The sequence below is a fragment of the Acomys minous genome (genome assembly GCF_964271855.1).
Source record: "Acomys minous genome assembly, chromosome: 16".
In the NCBI taxonomy this organism is placed as follows: Eukaryota; Metazoa; Chordata; class Mammalia; order Rodentia; family Muridae; genus Acomys; species Acomys minous.
The window spans coordinates 62,398,990-62,419,057 of NC_140498.1; the positions used below are offsets into that span (position 1 = coordinate 62,398,990).

A 20,068-nucleotide genomic window follows, 5' to 3' on the forward strand; every position below is an offset into this window, starting at 1 on the left:
TATATATGCCACAAATGAACTGTGATGGATTCACCTATAACATGGCTCTGGATATTGATTGATGATGTCTTGTTAAATGGATGTAGAATTAAACAGCCTTAGAAATAAACTTTTAAAAAGAATTATGAAAAATGAGAGAGAGAGAGAGAGAGAGAGAGAGAGACAGAGAGAGACAGACAGAGAGACAGAGAGACAGAGAGAGACAGAGAGCAGAACTACGCCTCAGTACATAACAGCTACTTTATCTCCCAAGCATAGCACCAAGGGTTGGCCCCTTCTGCACCAGGCAGGTGGCAGAAACCTGGGAATGGCTGAGGTCCTTCTGACCATGCTTCTCAGGAAGACAAACCACTGTCACACAGAGTGAGCAGAGGTCCACAGCAGTGGGCTGGCCCAGTGTGGCAGCCCATGTGAGTCTAGGCCAGATGCAGTGGAAAGGAGCACAAGCTGTTGTGTTTTGTGGGAATATGTGCCAGCCTAAGGAATGCCTACTGCCATGTGGGCTAAACACCTTCTCAGAGCTGGGGAAGGTTGAGGCGGATGCGGACTGGCATCAGCAGTCTGTTGGGTGGAAATGCTCTGCAATGGGCCAGCAAACAGTGGCTGCAGCCAGGACTGGCAGAAAACAGAACCAGTAGGGCAGCCTCCTGGATAGACTCAAGGAGGCAGAACTGGCTACTATCGCTAATCACCATTTGCTATGCTAAGCAGTGAAAGAAACATTTTCATGGAGGCCAGGTAACTGAAAAGATGAAGTTCCAAACTTCTGGATGGGTAATGTATTAGTTTGAAAACACTAAAAGAAAAACAAATATTTAGTTCAAATAACAAAATGGAGACTCCAATAGAAAGAGTCACATATTAAAGAAAAAAATGTTTTTGTGTTAAAAAGAAAAGAAAAATGGAAAATACAATGGCAGAGGGCATTTGGACCCCATATATTTTGTTTCAATCATCAGCATAAATGTAATTATATTTTGGGTAATGATTGCAATTATATATTTCCTCTTTAAGAGAAATCAAAATAACCCAGACTTAGATAAGGAAAGGACTGAAAATAAAAATCCATGCTAACTTCCAAGCAATGGAACAAAATGTAGACTATTATTTGAATCAAAATAAGCTTCAGATGAATCTGATCTAAAACCTACAGCGCCACCTTGTGACAAGACTGCAAAATGTAATTCCGGCTGGTTAGCAAACAACAATGATTTTTTTTTCCAGATACAATAAAAGAATTAGCTCCAGATGAGTGAAATCCACATGGGTTTGAAGGATTTGGGTGGCAGCCAATATAGGTGCTAGACTTAAAAGAGATTTAAAGAAGCAGTAATGTCTTATGGATTGTACTCACTCTATCTAAATCAGATACTTAATAACTGGACCATGCAAATTCATACAATTACAAAAGATTAGAGATTTGATGTTAGCCGTTATAGAACCTGACCCTCCACTACAATTACTAATATAGGGAAAAGATGAGGTTTTTGTTACGGTGCAATGAAATAGAACCAGAGGCATTAATGATGTTGAGGATCAGTTACTAGGTGAAGGTCATTATGCTCAATTAAGAGCACAGACTATGTTTGATGATGACATCTTAGAATAATGTTGTACAGTAACTTTTTATATTATTTTATTTTTTACGTATACACTTATATTATTCCACATATATAAAATAAAATACCTATAGCAAGAGTAATCATGACATAATCAGAAATTATATAAATGTTACATTCTAAGTGTTTTCGTTATTTGTATTTGACAGCCTTGAAGAAAACAACTTTCCTATCTCCGTGTGTCAAAAATTCTGAATGTAAATCAGTTTCCATCACCTCTTGTCATTATCTACTTTAAATATCTATGTAGACCTAAAAACATCTTAATTCCTAAACAATTAAGCTTCATTGCAAAACTAAGCTACGTGGTCTTCAACTCCATCACAAGACTAGAGAAGGAATAAACTTGACTACCAGAGTATGCCATGAGTGCAGATTCATAGGTTTCCAAATGAGAAGATGACAGAGACAGTTTTCTACCTAAATAGTCAACCAAAACTCTCTATTATATTGGAGCATCTTTTTCAGCCTTCCAGCCCGATATATCTGACAGACATTTTTGTGATGCAGTGACTGTTGAGGACTTGCTTACCCTGTCTTAGCAGAGTTTGGCCATTGACTCTGCCTGCATCCAAGCTTGCCCATTTTTAAGCAGAATTCTGTCTGTGGTAGAAACAGTACATTTTGCACAGTGGCTAGTTTGCCACATTTGAAGCCATCTCCATAAGGATGTTCTTTGATGCCCATCACCCTCTTTGAGGTAAGCTAGGTGTTGTCAGGAGTTAGCTTGTCTCATTGTCAGTGAATCTTTAAAATAATAAAAAACATTTTTAAATGCCATATTCTGCATGTCTCTCTGAGGTTTTTGAAGACCTTTTCTTTCTATAGAATCATATATCTGCTGCACGTAAGATGTATATTCTTGTGATAAAAGTAGACTAGTGATTGACATGACCGCGACTTGATTGGCTAAAAGTTAACTTGTATAACTTATTTATCCTAAACATCCTGCAATAGCACTTTCAAAAGGTAAACCTTCTTGTACTGTAATTGAGTTATATGAGTACATTACCTCATATGAATATATATATATATATATCTATATATATATATATATATATATAGTGAAGAATAAACTTACATTTCAATTCTATAACACTATATCTAGAATTATACGTATTTTGCATCTATATACAAAATTCTATACCAGTTGTAGAGTAACTTTAAATGCTTAGGCCAAGAATGAACAACAGGGGAATCTTTTTGAATCATTTAGAAAGTTAAGCCAGGGTTCCAAAAAATCTTTCACTGACTTTTTACAAAGATTAACTTGTGTTTTTAGTAGAGCAACATCAGATCCCAAATCTAGAGAATTTTTCTCTTTTATCAATATATTTTATTAATTTATTCATATTACATCTCAATTGTTATCACATACCTTGTATCCTCCCATCCCTCCCTCCCTCCCTCCCATTTTCCCCTTTCTCCCCTCCCCTATGACTGTGATTGAGGAGGACCTCCTCCCCCTGTATATCCTCATAGGGTATCAAGTCTCTTCTTGGTAGCCTGCTATCCTTCCTGTGAGTGCCACCAGGCCTCCCCATCCAGGGGTCATGGTCAAATATGGGGCTCCAGAGTTCATGTGAATGTCAGACCCCACTCTCCATTCAACTGTGGAGAATGCCCTGTCCATTGGCTAAATCTGGGTAGGGGTTCAAAGTTTATTGCACTTATTGTCCTTGGCTGATGCCATAGTTTGAGCAGGACCCCTGGGCCCAGATCTGCCTAAGTATACCTCAGTAGAAGAATAGATAAAGAAACTGTAGTACATTTACACTATGGAATACTACTCAGCTATTAAAAGCAATGAATTGGGGACATTTGTGGACAAATGGATTGAACTAGAAGTGATCATAATGAGTGAGTTAACCCAGAAGCAGAAAGACTCAAATGGTATATACTCTCTTATATCTGGACACTAGTCCCATGAAAGTCTTCACTTACCAGAATCCAGAGAACTTTTAATTTAATATTTAGCTTTTGGCAGTGCTAATGCTGAATGCAAAAGGGTTATTAGGTCTTTAATGGCCAGGTCTGCACCTACTTATATTTTGATTAAAACTACTGTGGATATTAAATTTAATGCTCAGAATTCAGTTGTAGCTGGCAGACAATTACAAAAGATATGTGTGCTCAAAATGTTTATTGCTGTGGCTGTGAAAGATCAGGCCATTTCCTAAAGGACTGTTGACAAACAGTTCCTAAAGATGAATTTTTTTCTAATGATAATCCAGAGAGAAAATTTCCTGAGGTAAGTAGAAGATGAGAAAGGAGCAGACACAGGGCTTATGAACATGAATCATCTAGAGATATTCGAGGCAATTCCTTACTGTCAGAAAAGTGACTAAGGGAACATGCTTGGGCCCCAGCAAAACACAACACAGGCCATATGTTTCCTCTCAACCAAGGAGAATCATTTTAGAGACCAACTAAGAAGCTTCAAGCCCAATGAGATAAGAAGTGTTCCTCAAAAGTTAAGTAAGCCACTTAACAGAGATATAGAAGCATCCATGGATAGAACAAGCAATTCTTAAGATACCAGAAAGCAGATAGATTGGCAAAGAGTTAATGTTGATAAGAGACCACGGTTGAAATTACAAATAGATGGAACTGACGTTGAAGGCACAGTGGATGCAGGAGCCGGTGTAATGATAATGTCATAATATTTCTGCAGTCCACCTTGGCCACTTCAAAAGATATCTACACACATCCTAGGAATTGGTACGTTTTCTCAGGTAAATCAAAGTCTAAAATGGATTAAATACAAAATGCCAGAAGGTCAGGTAGGAAAATTAAAGCCATAGGTGTCAGATATAGCCATGAGGTTATAGGAAAGAGATCTATTGCAGCAATGGGAAGTGCAGATTATCATTCCACACATTCCACAGACAAGGTGTAAAAGAGGTGTTTCTGATGAAAATATTTTAAAATGCTATCAAAGAGTTATAGAGTGTTCATAAGCAGGGACAGCAAAAGTTGGCTCTCCAACTTAATAAGGAGGGCCACTGCTGATATAATTCCAATGGCACTACCAATAGAATGGTTAACTGGCGAGTCTGTTTGGGTAGGTACGCTGTCCTTAAATATAGAAAAGTTACAGGCACTAGAACAGTCGGTCCAACAGCAGATGGAGGCTCAACACATAAAAGAGGGCATCATCCCTCGGAATTCTTCTATATTCATTTTTTTAAATCTAGAAAATAGGGGGATCCAAGATGGCGGTGAGCAAAGCGGACTGTGATTAGAAGCTCCAGTAAATGATTCAGGGAATTGCATGGAATTCTGAACCAGGAGCACCAAGGTCCCCACCACACTACTTCAGGAGTACTCCACAGTTCAAAAGGACAAAAATACAGAAAATCTCTATACCCCATGAACACGGGAGGAGCGTGGATTTTCTCAGACCAGAACGGCAGCGATGGCGATGGCAGCTGAGGTTTGCAGCTGGAAACCCTCTGGCAGAGGTGATTGGCATGGTAACTGGTGGGAATTGTTGCAGGAGAGGGAACCCAGTGTTTATAAACCCATAGTTTATCTTTATTACTGAGATATGTTTCTTATATGCATCAAATTGATGGTCCTGTTTTTTTCATCTATTCTGTTAGCCTTTGTCTCTTCACTGGGTAGTCAAGGCCATTGGTATTGAGTGATATTAATGACCAGTGGTTGATGGTTCCTATTATTTTGATGTTGGAAGTGGTTGTGTGTGTGTGTGTGTGTGTGTGTGTGTGTGTGTGTGTGTGTGTGTGTGTGTACCTTCCTTTCTTTTGTTTTAGTGAGTGTGAGGTTATTCATTTCCTTTCTTTCCCTGAGTAAAATTTCCATCCTTGGATTAAAGTTTTCCTACTAGTATTTTCTGTAGAGCTGGTTAGGTACTGGTTGAACTTGGTTTTGTCATGGACTATCTTCTTTTCTCCATCTATGGTGATTGAGGACTTTGCTGAGTATAGTAGACTGAGTTGGCATCTGTGTTTTCTTAGTGTCTGCATGACTTCTGTCCAGGCTCTTCTGGATTTCATAGTCTCTGCTGAGAAGTCAGGTGGAATTCTGATAGTTTTGTCTTTATGTGTGACTTGGCCTGTTCTCTTTCAGTTTTGTAATATTTTCTCCTTGTTCTGTATGTTTAGTGTTTTGATTCTTATGTGGCAGGAGGATTTTCCTTCCTGGTCCAATCTATTTGGAATTCTTTAGGCTTCTTGCATATTTGTGGACACATCTTTCTTTAAGTTAGGGAAGTTTTCTTCCATGATTTTGTTGAAAATATTTTCTGGGCTTTACAGTTGAGAGCCTTTTTCTCCTTCTATCCCTAAGCTTCTTAGGTTTGGTCTTTTCATAATGTCCCAGAGTTCTTGGATGTTCTGTGTCAAGAGCTTTTTTAGATTTAGCAATTTCTTTGATGGGTGTATCCATTTGTTCATCCATATCTTCTATTTCTGATATTCTTTGTTCCATCTCTTGTATTCTGTTGGCTATACTTATGTCTGTAGATCTTGTCCTCTCTCTTGATTTTCAAAGATTATCTCAGATTGTATTTTCTTCATAGCTTTGATCTCCTGTTTTAGGTCATGAAACATTTTTTTAATTTCTTTCTCCTGTTTGATTGTAGTTCCTTCATATGATTTGTTCATTTCTTTCTTTGTGTATTCCAGTTCTAATTTGAGGTATTTATTTTCCTCCTTTAAGGCCTCTATCATTTTCATAACTTCAGATTTGAAATATTTTTCTAGTGTGTCAGCTGACATAGTATTTCCATGGCTTGTTGTGGTAGTGTGACTGCTAGATTCAGCTTCTGGTATACCAAATGGTCTTGGGGGTTGTTGTTTGGGTTCTTACCAGAGCTCTACCTCTGGTTGGATTGTATGCCCAGTGCCTGCTTGGACCTCAGAACTCTCTGTGGTTTTTCTGGGAAACCTGAGATCAAATACACTTGTGATCCTGGCTGTGGGGTCTGTTCGATGGTAGAACCCACTGTCACTGGTGGTTTTACAGATTCAAGCAAGTGTGAGCACTAGAGTGTTCAAGAGCAGCCCTCCAACCAGATGTTTTGGGTCCTGCATGAATAATGTGGCTGTTAGGTAACCCAGGAACTTTCTTTGTGGCTTTTCTGAGTGACTTAAAATCAGTTCCCTTGTGATCCTGACTGTGGATCCGCTGAGTAATACAACCCACATGGTTGGTTTGGCTATCCCCACTTTGTTTTGTCCACTAAAGAGTACCAGCTGGTGTGTGGCCCTAGCCTTTGGAGGCGGTGTGCCCATTTCTGTGGGAACCAGGCTCTTTGCAGTTTGTCCAGTGGCCTGAAGCTGGACACAACGTTGCTCCACAAAATTTGGATCCTTCTTACCTGTGGGTAACCAGCATTGATGATTTTTGGGTCTCAGATCAGCCCTTGGGTTTTTGAATAGTCACCTCTATTCTGCTCATCAAACAAGGTGTGTTTTAGGTCCAAATGCTTGGTCTTCAGTTTCAGCATCTTATTCAATAAGCATATGGATGAGGGCATGTGAGGACAGTTATGCTATGGTCCTGTCTGCAAGCATGAGTACTGTTAATGTATCAGGGGTTGGTGTTCTCCCATGGGTCTCTCTCCCACTCCCAGTCTGGACCACTCATTCATTGGAACTTCCTGCAGGCTCTATCTTTTTCTCTGTCCATCTCATATTCAGGGTAAATTTTGTGTTGACACATTTGTAGATGGATTCGTGTTCCCCTATAACCACTAGAACACATGCTTGTCTAGAGTATGGTCAACTCAGTCTCTGCTACTCAGAGACAGTCCCCATATCCTCCCTGTAGCCTCTCCTGTCACAGGTACCCAGATGCTCCCTAGATACCACTACCTTCATTTTCCCTTTGCTCTCCCAGTCCTCTCACACCCTCCTCACACTCCCCATATCTGATCTATCATTTTGCGGAAATTTTTATATAATTGCATCATTTTTCCCTTTCCTTTCTTACCTCTGAAAGATTTTCAAACACCTTCCCTGTCTCTCATTCAAGTCCATGGTATACTTTTAATTTTCCTTCATGTATATTTGTACTCATATATACTCCTACATATACCTGTCTCCGTCTTTATAATGTTGCTTCTCTGTATGTTTTCTGGGATGATAATTTTGTGTTGAAAGATTCAAAGATGTTCTCTTCCCTGGGCAAGACTTTTTAGCCTATTTTCAGCCTTTACATACACCTGTAGATTTTTCTGTAGGCTTGAGATTTCTGGTTTGTTCCTGGCCCACGTTATCATGTCCATTAGTATTTTACTTGCTCGTTTCATGTCTATACACTCATATTGGTAAGACATTTGTGTACAACTTCTGACATTATTAGGAGACAGAGTTCCAGAGCAAACTCTGATTTTCTGCCTTTTACAATCTTTTTATGCCTTGATATACATATTATCTACATCTTAGATGTGGGAATTGTTTTGTAGATGTATCAAATGCTAGGTACTCCAGAATTCTGCCTTGTGATTGGTTTTGGTTTTCCATTATGTTCATTGTCAGAAAGGAACACTTCTATATTGAATGGTGAATGATATTTTTCAATAGATATGATTTAAATACTTAAGTAGATATTAATCTGGCTTATTAATGTGATGGTGGTATGTGTTTTATTTAACTATATCTCTATATTCCTGAAGAAAATTTAATATAGGTATTTTGAGGATAGATCATTCATAGTATAATTGCTTATGGTTCTTTTAGGTATAGTTAGTATTATTAGACAGATTTCTTTCTCATGAATTTATCTCCCATATTCATATACATAGTACCTTTTGTTCCCCTTTCCTCACCCAAATCACATACACCCAGATATTCTACTCTCCATTGCTTCCCTGCCACAACAATCTAATGGGGACAGCAAAAGTCCTAAAGACAGCACAGCTTTTTGGCAAAGATCCAACAAATATGAGTTGCATGCTACAATATCCTTCATGCCTTCTTTCAGATTTTGTCTTGATCTGCATTTATTTTATGCTTAGGGAGTTTTTAACATGTGTACAGTTTGGGAACATTGGACATGTGGGAACTATTTTATGTTTCAATTATGCCTTCTTCAGGAGTATTGCTTCCATGTTTCCCCATGAAAATCCTGAGTATACTATCCCTTCTGATTTTAGGTAAAATATCATTTATCAGGCCCTACTTGATGGTCTTCCTTGTGCCCTGTGGCACATAAAGATGACTGAAATATCTTTATGAGACTACAGCTCCTAAATAATCTTGGAAAATATGCCCCTGTACTTAATTAGGGGCAGGAAAGTAAAAACAAATTAAAATTAAAAAGGTAAAGAGGATAAAGAGGGCTGGAAGGCTTGGCATTAGTTCAGATTAAAAGCCTCTTTCTACTGTCTGACAGGTGATTACATAGCATATAAGATTGGGTTCTGCCCACACACATATGGTCACTTGATTTTTAACAAAGAAGCCAAATCCATTCCGTGGAAAAAGGATAGCATCTTCAACAAATGGTGCTGGTCTAACTAGATATCTATGTGTAAAAAAATGCAATTGGACCCATATTTGTCACCTTGCAAAAAATTCAAATCCAAGTGGATTAAAGACCTCAACATAAAACCAGAGACACTAAGTCACTTAGAAGAAAAAGTGGGGAACATGTTGGCACAGGAGACAACTTCCTGAACAGAACACCAACAACCCAGGCCATAATGTCAACAATTATTAAATGGGACCTCATGAGGCTGAGAAGCTTCTGTAAGGCAGGAGACACTGTCAAAAGAACAAAGCGACAGCCTACAGACTGGGAAAGATCTTCATCAACCCTACATCTGGCAAAGGTCTAATATCCACAATATATAAAGAACTCAAAAAAATTAAACACAACCAAACCAAATAACCCAATTGAGAAATGGGGCTTGGAACTAAACACAGAATTCTCAACGGAGGAATATCAAATGGCTGAGAAACACTTAAAGAAATGCTCAACCTCCTTAGTCATCAGGGAAATGCAAATCAAAACAACTCTGAGATTCCATCTTACACCCATCAGAATGGCTAAGATAAAAAATTCAAGTGACACCACATGCTGGCGAGGATGTGGGGAGAGAGGAACACTCCTTCATTGCTGGTGGGAATGCAAACTAGTACAGCCACTTTGGAAATCTATCTGGTGCTATCTCAGAAAACTGGGAATAGGGCTTCCTCAAGACCCAGCTATTCCACTCCTTGGAATATACCCAGAAGATGCTTTAGCACACAACAAGAAAATTTGCTCAACCATGTTCATAGCAGCCTTATTCATAATAGCCAGATCATGGAAACAGCCTAAGTGTCCCTCAGTAGAAGAATGGATAAAGAAACTGTGGTACATATACACTATGGAATACTACTCAGCTATTAAAAACAAGGAATTCCCGAAATCTGTGGATAAATGGATTGAGCTAGAAATGATCATAATGAGTGAGTTAAGCTAGAAGCAGAAAGACTCAAATGGTATAGACTCACTTATATCTGCATATTAGCCCAAGGGGCATGTCCCATGAAAGCCTTCAAGTACCTGGAAACTGGGACAGTGGGGAGGACATCCTATTGGGACTCTGGCTGAGAGAAGCATGGGAGAATAGCAAAGTAGAAGGATCCAGAGGGTCCTAGAAACCTACAAGTAGAACATTATGGTAGGCAGATTTGGACTCAGGGGTCCTGCTAAAACTAAGTCACCAGCCAAGGACAATACAGGCAATAAACTTTAAACCCTTACCCAGATCTAGCCAATGGACAGAACATCCTCCACAGCAGAGTGGAGAGTGGGATATGACTTTCTCACATACTTTGGTGCCTCACATTTGGCCATGTCCCCTGGATGGGGACACCTGGTGGCACTCAGAGGAAGGACAGCAGGTTCCCAAGAAGAGACTTGATACCCTATGAGCATATACAGGGGGAGGTAATCTCCCTCAGGAACAGTCATAGGGGAGGGGAATAAGGGGAAAATGGGAGGGAGGGAGGAATGGGAGGAAACAACTGATGGGATAACCATTGAGATGTAACAAGAATAAATTAATAAAAAAAATTAAAAAAAAAAGATTGGGCTCTGCATATGGTATGACCCTAAAGGAAAAGATACAGAATTAGAATGGTTGGAGTTATCTCTGCCCTACACAGAGGCCTATGCTGATTAACAAAGAATGCTGTAGAGAAATGATAAAGGAATGTGGTGTTGCGTCCTGCCAATCTTAGAACAGAATTCTGGGAAGCACTATGGTGATATAGCACCAAAGAACAATACCACGATTAGACATATTAATATCTTATACAAAATGTCAACATTGTATTACACCAGAAATTGAAGGTAATGCAAGAGTTAGTGAACACACTAGTAGTAGAAGTGTTGAATAAAGGGTGGAACACAGTGTGGTGTGGACCACGTGCTCAGTGGGAGCAAGGCTCTTCGTCCTTCCCCAGCACCACAAAGAAGTCCCCAATTAGAAAATGTGGATGGTCTTAGAATAATAGTTGAGTAAAAATGTAAACTACTCTATGCCTGTGGGATAATATGTGTTAAGATATGAACCTTTTTATGCCACACAATGGACAGATAGGTAGATAGGAATATATGTAGATATAGAGAAATCTTGATGTGATAATAATTGTAGAACTTTATATACTGTTCCAAGTTCATGAATGTTGTATATTGAATATGTTTAAAATTTATCCATCAATTATACTTCAGGAAACTGGAAAGAGACACACTGACTGTCTTAATTTTTCCTTCATTTGTTTTGGGCCAGAATATTTGCCTTTCAACTGTGATATGGACACTATGTCATACAAAATTAAATTCAAATCTTTTGTGCTTTTACTAAATATTTTGTTTGACATATTTATATTTTTATTTAAATAATTTACTCAGTTTACATCCTGATTGTTATCCCCCCACTTGTACCTTCCCATTCTCCCTCCCTCCCTCTTTCACTCTATTACCTTCCCCTATACCTGTGACAGACTGGGACCTCCTCCCCCACCATATGATCACAGCCTGTCAATTCTCATCAGGATAGCCTGCCTCCCCTTCCTCTGAGTGCCACCAGGCCTCCCTACCAAGTGGAAGTGCTCAAAAAGTGGGTACCAGAGTTCGTGTCAGAGTCATTCCTTGCTCTCCACACAATTTTAAAAAGATTACTTTATATTCTGGATGAATTTATTTTGGTTTAGTGTATGAGTAATCTCCCTGCCTGTATGTATGTATACTACGCATGTGTGTGTTGCCTGTAAAGCCCAGAAGAGTGTACTGTATTCTTTGACATGGAGTTACAGGCAACTCTATGTTTGTTCTAAATCCAGGACCTGAACCAGGGTCTTCTCAAGAGAAAAATGTACTTCTGAGAACTAAGCCATCACTGCTGCTAGGTTTGTGCTATTTAATTTTTTTGTATTGCCTACATGTATGTATCACACAGCATATTACTGATACCTACAGAGGGCAGAAGGCTTTTCCAGGTTCCTTGGAGCAGGAGTTGAATACAGTTGTGAACTACCATGTGTGTGCTAACAAACTAACTGTGGTCCTTTCCAGGAGCAGCAAATGCTACTAACTGCTGAGCCATCCCCCAAGCATGGTTTAATTACTTATCTAACTTAATATAATGGATTAATACTTCAAATTCTGAGATTCAACGTTGTATTTCCTAATTAACAACTCTCATTATAAAGAACTGCTGCTTATGCACTCAGTTATCTATACAATGAACGTACTGACTTACCCAATATCACATCTCTCGAAAGCCACATTCAAGAAACTGTACCAATGTTTATGTCAAATATTGGTTTTCATTATATTCAAAATAACATAGAACACTATACATTCAGAATTTTTGCTTCATTTATTTATTTATTTATTTATCTGTATTTATTTATTTACTTATTTGGCTGAAGTAAAAGTTCAATTGACTTGTTTAACAAATTTCTTGATGATACCATATTTCAAGGTGATCATCAAAGCTTATCTGTGTGGATTAGTCCTGAGAATATATCTTGTTGGTTTAAAACCTAAACAGATGCACTTACTACCACTAATATATAATATATGTCCTAGACTCATGAGCACTGTCTGTATTTTAACACAGGGGGAGGAGGTTGCCTTCTGTCACAGATCTAGGGGATGGGAATAGGGTGAAAGAGGGAGGGAGGGAGGAATAGGAGGATACAAGTGAAGGGATAACAATCGGGATGTAATCTGAATAAATTAATTAAATAATTTTTAAAATTTATTTAATATTTAGGGAAATATTCACCAGACAGGGTTTATGATTTCCACAAACTAAATAGGGAGGTGAAAAATAATAATTGTAAATCCATAATTAATGGAAGTAAAAATTTCCTTGGTGCTGGGAGAATATAAACACCTCAAAATTTGCTTGAAGCCTTGAATAGTTATCTTCTTCAAATATGATAAGCTGGAGAGGATGCTCGAACATTATAAAGAGTTTTGGGTGACTGATCATGTAGTAAATAGTCTGTCATTTTTGCATTTTGGAAGCTGCTAACCTGAACTTTCGGTTCATTAAGGTAATTAAGTTTTGTTCCTTTTCAAGTCTCTGATGGGATTGAAGACCAGATTGTTTAATTTTACAATTAACTTAGTTGGTTAGTGATTACTATGTTTTTAGATCTAGATAGATGTTTTAAATTAGTAGAGATAGGATATGACAGATATTGATTCTCATCCAGAATTTAAACTCAACAAGATAGGAAATATGTTTACTTCAAGTTTGCAGTATAGAGATAGCCAAGTCACTATGAATGTAACATGTATATGATTCCTAGTTGTTTCATGGTTCTTTCTGTTGTATGTAGTTTTTTTTTTATGTGTAATAGTATAAATGTATATACTAAAAGGAAACATAATAATAAAATGATAAAAGAAAACGATAAGCTTCCTGTGATAAGCTTTATCGAATTATTCTTTTTAATGTAATATTTTATAATTATTTTATTATTACTTGTATCCCAATCCTAGCTCCCTCCCTCTTTCATCTCCTCCTGGTCCCACAGTCCCTACCTCTTCTCTCCTATCTTCCCTCCCCTAGTCCTGAGACAGGGTGGCCTGCATCTTCTTCCTCTGTGACCTGGAAAACAAGTATCACCAGAGGGAAGTGACTTCGGAACAGACAACATATTCCAAGTCAGTGATAACAAATGCTACCCTTACTATAGGGCACAGATGGAGACTGGGTTGCCTATTGGCTACATCTGTGTAGGGGGCATAAGTCCTATCCATGTATGGTCCTTGGTTTGTGCATCAATCTCGAAAGATCCCCCTAGGCTCAGATTCTTTGGTTGCTGGTTTTCTTGTGGAACTCCTGTTCCCTCTGGGTCCTTCTAATGCCCAACTCTTCCATAAGACTCCTTGGACTCTGCTCAAAGTTTGGCTGTGAGCCTCATCATCTGCTTCAATCATCGGCTGGTTGGAGTGTTTCAGGGTCCATATATGGTAGACTTCTGTCCTCTTCCATCTCTTCAACAACTTCTGGTGTCTATTCTGCTTGCCCTAATAAATGAGAATAAAGCATTCTCCCTAAGAACCTTTGTGTTATTTAAATCTATATAGTATAACATATTATCGTGTGTTCATTCTCTATTATCTGGCTAATCTCCATTTACAAGTGAGTATATACCATGTCTGTCCTCCTGGGTCTGGGTTACTTCCCTCAGTTTGATCGTTTCTAGTCCCAACCATTGGCCTTGAAATTTCATGAGTTATTGTTTTTTAGTATCTTAGTAGTATTCCATTGAGTTAAACTCCCACAGTTTCTTTGTCCATACTTTGGTTCATGCACATAAACCTTGTTTTGAGCTTCTAGCTATTAGGAACAAAGCCACTATGAGCACAGTTGAACAAGTGTCCTTATTATATGAGGAAGCATCTTTTGTGTATACACCCAGGAGTCATATAGGTGGGTCTTGAAATATCTCTATTCCCAATTTTCAGAAAAAGCACCAGATTTATTTCCAAATTGATTGTATTATTTTGCACTCCCACCAGCAATGGATGAGCATTCCTCTTTCTCCACAACCTTGCCACCATATGCTGTCACTTGAGTTGTTTTCTTAGCCTTTCTGATAGATGCAAGATGGAATTTCACAGCTTTTTATTTTCATTTCCCTGATGACTAAGGACATTAAGCATTTCTTTAACTGCTTTTTGGCCATTCTGTATTCCTTTGTTTTGAAATCTCTGTTTAACTCTGTGTACCCCATTTTGAAAATCATTCATTGTTTTGTTGGTTTTGAATTTCTTGAGATCATTACTTATTGTGGAGTTACTGCTCCTATATGTTTCGGTTGCTGTGGTTCTCTTTAAATATGTACTTTGTCTTGATTTAACGTTGGTAGATTGTATACATGAAGAATCCTATCCGATTCTTTTATATTTTAAAGTTTAGTCTATAGAAGACTTAAAAATAGAACTTATGAGTCTTTGATTTCCTCAGTGCATGTTGTAGGATCTGTTAGGTCAAGACTGATGGATGTGAATTAGAAATAAAAGATAGAGGACAGGCATTTCAGAAGCATGATTTTTCTTTCAGTTGGAGCTCTCATGAGCTCTTCTTTTGGGGAAGAGGAGATCATGTATTCTGGTACTAGTGCTGGAGGTTTTAAGGAGCTTGATAGGAAGAAGAGGATACCAGGGTGGGGTTCAGTGTACAATTTTCTGGACTTACTCCTGCCTCAGAAGTTTTGTTACAAAATGAATGAAAGTTATTCATGAGCATGGGGTGGTTTTTGAAGACGCATTTTCAGATAGGCATATTTTCTTTAGTGTCTGTGTGTGTTAGGATTTTCATTGCTTTGCTAAAAGACTGTGATTGTACATTGTGGGTGGAGGTAATTACAATGAAAAAAACCCATGATTTCAAAAAAGAATGAGCTGTGTGTGAGAGTTTATGGAAGGAGGAGAAGGAGGAAGGGATAATGATGAAATTATATTTTATTTTAAATTATATTATAATTGAAAACAAAAGAAATAATAAAAATGATAAATAAAATTATTATAATTGACGCATTGAAACCTCTTGAAGCCATTAAAAGGTCAAGATGATCTTTTTATCTAATAATCTTTTCCATATTTTTGGAGAAATGGGTCCCTTACTACTGACATTTTACTTAAAGATGTTTGTAAATTCATATGTTTTGGTGTTTCCTTAGATTTAAAAGGTGACTACTACTAGCTACTTTTAATTCCTATCTTTAAATTTATTTTAAGTGTAACCACTTAGAACATTTAATTTTCTTATGAAATCAAACATGATTTTCAGCCCTGAAAACTTACCTACAGTTAGCATTATACAAAATTCATAGGTTATATTTCAGAATACATGTGTCTATAACACACAAAATAACAATTAGTAAAGTAAGAAGTCTGGAATCTGAATGTGAGCAGGCAGAAGAATGTGTGAAGGTTTGGATTGAGAAAAGTGAAGGAATAAATGTTGTAATTAAATTACAGCTTCAAAATAAATTATAGTCAAATAAATAAAATAGCAAAATGGAATTATGGTTGAAGAAACCAATGAAAAGGGAGAGCACACTAAGGTGTTCATCTAAATCCATATTTTTATATAAAGAGGTCCTATGTTTCATCATTCTTTTTCACTAATTTTCAAACAATCTCATCAACTACAAATGTAAACAAAGAAACACTGGTGATTTTATTTAGCCTTTTTATTCTTTTTTTCTATTTTTCAATTGTACTATGATTTTATCATTACTCCCTCCCCTTCTTTCCTCCTTACAATATATCTCTTTCTGTTTCTGTTTGTCTGTCTGTCTGTCTCTTTCTCTGTCTCTGTCTGTCTGTCTGTCTGTCTGTCTCTCTCTTACACACACACACACACACACACACATACACACACACACACACACACACACACACACACAGAGAGAGAGAGAGAGAGAGAGAGAGAGAGAGAGAGAGAGAGAGAGAGAGAGAGAGACATCTTCTTTGGGTATAAATATATATTAATAAGAAATGCATTCTTTTTTTCTTTTTTCTTTTTTTATTAATTTATTCTTGTTACATCTCAATGGTTATCCCATCCCTTGTATGCTCCCATTCTTCCCTCCCTCCCATTTTCCCTTTATTCCCCTCCCCTATGACTGTTCCTGAGGGGGATTACCTCCTCCTGTATATGATCATAGGGTATCAAGTCTCTTCTTGGTAACCTGCTGTCCTTCCTCTGAGTGCCACCAGGTCTCCCCCTCCAGGGGACATGGTCAAAGGTGAGGCACCAGAGTGTGTGAGAAAGTCATACCCCACTCTCCACTCTACTGTGGAGAATATTCTGACCATTGGCTAGATCTGGGTAGGGGTTTAAAGTTTTACAGCCTGTATTGTCCTTGGCTGGTGCCTTAGTTTGAGTGGGACCCCTGGGCCCAAATCTGCCTATCATAATGTTCTACTTGTAGGTTTCTAGGACCCTCTGGATCCTTCTACTTTGCCATTCTCCCATGCTTCTCTCATCTAGAGTCCCAATAGAATGTCCTCCCCTCTGTCTCAGTTTCCTGGTAAGTGAAGGCTTTCGTGGGACATACCCTGTGGGAAAGATTAAGCTTTGTCACAGGTGGAAGCAGTCTTGGCGGGCTTTACCCTTGGGGCACCCCATGAATACCTTGTGAGAGACTGTTTGGAGCCTTCCTGGGCTTGGAATTCAGGAAGCCTACCTGGGAACCCCACCGTGGCTATTGTTTTCCTAATTGACCCTCGAAGGGAGGAGGAGACCGCCCTTTACATGTGACTGGGAAGGTGGTGAGGAGAAAAAACAAGAGGTAGAGAGGAAGAAGGAGAACGCGGAGAAAGAGAAAGGGACCGGACCAGCTCGTGGGACAGAGACACCTAAAGACCCGTCCTGCCGAACGGATTCCAAGAGGTTTACTCTTCTTTCCCTTTAACCTTTTTTTCCTTCTTGTATATGCTAGTTGGGTTGTTTAATAAAGTTTAATTGTTAATAAACAGAGCCAACAATACCCCTTGGGCTAATATGCAGATATATGTGAGTATATACCATTTGAGTCTTTCTGCTTCTGGCTTAACACACTCGTTATGATAATTTCTAGCTCAATCCATTTATGTACAGATTTCGGGAATTCCTTGTTTTTAATAGGTGAATAGTATACCAAATTGAAAAATGGGGCTTGGAACTAAACAGAATTCTCAACAGAGGAATATCAAATGGCTGAGAAACACTTAAAGAAATGCTCAACCTCCTTAGTCATCAGGGAAATGCAAATCAAAACAACTCTGAGATTCCATCTTACACCCATCAGAATGGCTAAGATCAAAAATTCAAGTGACACCACATGCTGGCGAGGATGTGGGGAGAGAGGAACACTCCTTCATTGCTGGTGGGAATGCAAACTAGTACAGCCACTTTGGAAATCTATCTGGTGCTATCTCAGAAAACTGGGAATAGGGCTTCCTCAAGACCCAGCTATTCCACTCCTTGGAATATATCCAGAAGATGCTCCAGCACACAACAAGAAAATTTGCTCAACCATGTTCATAGCAGCCTTATTCATAATAGCCAGATCATGGAAACAGCCTAAATGTCCCTCATTAGAAGAATGGATAAAGAAACTGTGGTACATATACACTATGGAATACTATTCAGGAAATGAATTCTTATTCAAAGCCCCTGATCCTCTGTCTCTTACAGTGTTTCTACTACTTCTTTCTCGATTACAGAGTGAAGGTGCCTAATGCAGGATGAAAGCCACACTTATCTACGAGTGTAAGGACAAATAATTGGGATGATGCTAGGAAATCTGCTGGTGCGTTATGGCCAAGGTACGTGTGCCACTACTTCTTAGAGTTATCATGTGACGCTGATTATTGTTGTTGTTCATAGGCATCAAATGAAGATGGAACTGTTGCTTGATTTCCTCCTTTTGGAACCTTAAATGGCACCTTTTGGTACATGAATGCTAATGTACCAGGGTGGGTGTGCTCAAGTCAGTTTCATCTAAAATGTCTCTGGGCTTGTGTCTGAAGTGCTTGTTGTTATCAGCAATAGGGAATATGCCTTCCACCGTTAGGAAAAAAGGTCAATATCAATAACATAAAATGTTGGAAGAGTTAGACAACTCTTTCCAGTAACTCAAAAGTGGACTTGTAATGCCTGGTGTTGGAGCTGCAGTCAGATGGCAGGACCATTGTCATCACAAATGGCAAAATTTCACTTAAACTAAAATTTATTTTTATACTCACACTTACAAGTATTAGAAATATTTTAGGTAGATACATTCTAGTATGATTGTCTTTTATTTTTCAGATATAATTTCTGCTATATTTTGCAAACTCTCTAGTTCTTAATTAGTATCACCTCATCAGGTTTTTCCATTTCCTTTTTCAAATCCCTTACAGCTGCCTACTTCCTACTGCTCTGACAACAACTCCATGTAGACTTGGATATGGTCACTTTTTTACAGTACGGGTTTTTGCAATTACTGCAAGACATGGATTCACCTCTGAGTACATACATACTGAAATTTGGAATTAGAACCTTCAGAAGACAGAATATGCAAGGTTTGTCCCTTTGTGCCTGGATTACTTCAAATAGCATTAATTTGTCTGGTTACATCCATTTATAAGTGAATTTCATTTATTATAATGCAGAATAATAATTCATCTTAAAAACACAATTAATATTTAGTTCTTTTTTTGATACCATAATATGATTATATCATATTATATGTTTTCATTTCCTTTCCTCAAACCCCTCTCCTGTATCTCTTTCAAATTAGTGGTCCTTTTTCATTAATTGATATTATGTGCATGTATATTCCCTAATATAAACTGATCAGTCTTATTATGGTACTTGTGTGTGTGTTTTCAGGCATGATTGTTTGGTGTTTAACTACTAAATGATTGTTGGACTCTTTCCTGGGAAAAACTATTTCTCCCACTCTCAGAATTTACTAGCTCTCTGTAGAATTTTGTTTTGGTTTGAAACCTATGGCTTCTTCATGGACCACTTTGGTATGTATAATAGCGTTAGCTTCTTCATTTTATGTATGTGCAAATATATTGGTAAGTCTTATGGTTTGTAACATCCGATATTATTAGGATACACACTTTGAGAGTAAAATCTGGTCCTCTACCTTTTGTAAGCCTTTTGCCCCAAAATGTGTGTTATTCTCAGAGCTTTAGATGTAGGAGTTGTTTTGGAGATGCATCAGAGTTGACTGTTTTCCAAAGTTCTGCCTGTGATTGCTCGTTTTTCTGCCATGATCCTTGTTGCAAAGAAAGCTTATTTAGTAAGTTATGGTCTATACTTACACACTGCGGTTATGAGAATATTTAGGTAGCCATTATTCTGGCTTACTAAAGTGATCATTGTGTGTGGACCATTTAATCTACATTTCTGTGTTATCCATATAATTGACCAGTATAGGTATTGATGGGTAGATAATTCATAAAATGATTGCTTA

At 38.1% G+C, this 20,068-nt stretch overlaps 2 protein-coding genes across 2 annotated transcripts in view; one reads left to right on the forward strand and one right to left on the reverse strand.

The window, feature by feature from the left end:
- LOC311587537 (uncharacterized protein) overlaps window positions 1-20,068 on the forward strand; it is a 494,998-nt gene that overhangs the window by 262,733 nt on the left and 212,197 nt on the right. The window lies entirely within an intron of this gene.
- The window catches only part of LOC311587533 (uncharacterized protein), a 428,822-nt gene that overhangs the window by 159,103 nt on the left and 249,651 nt on the right, over window positions 1-20,068 (reverse strand). The gene's annotated exons all lie outside the window — the stretch shown is intronic.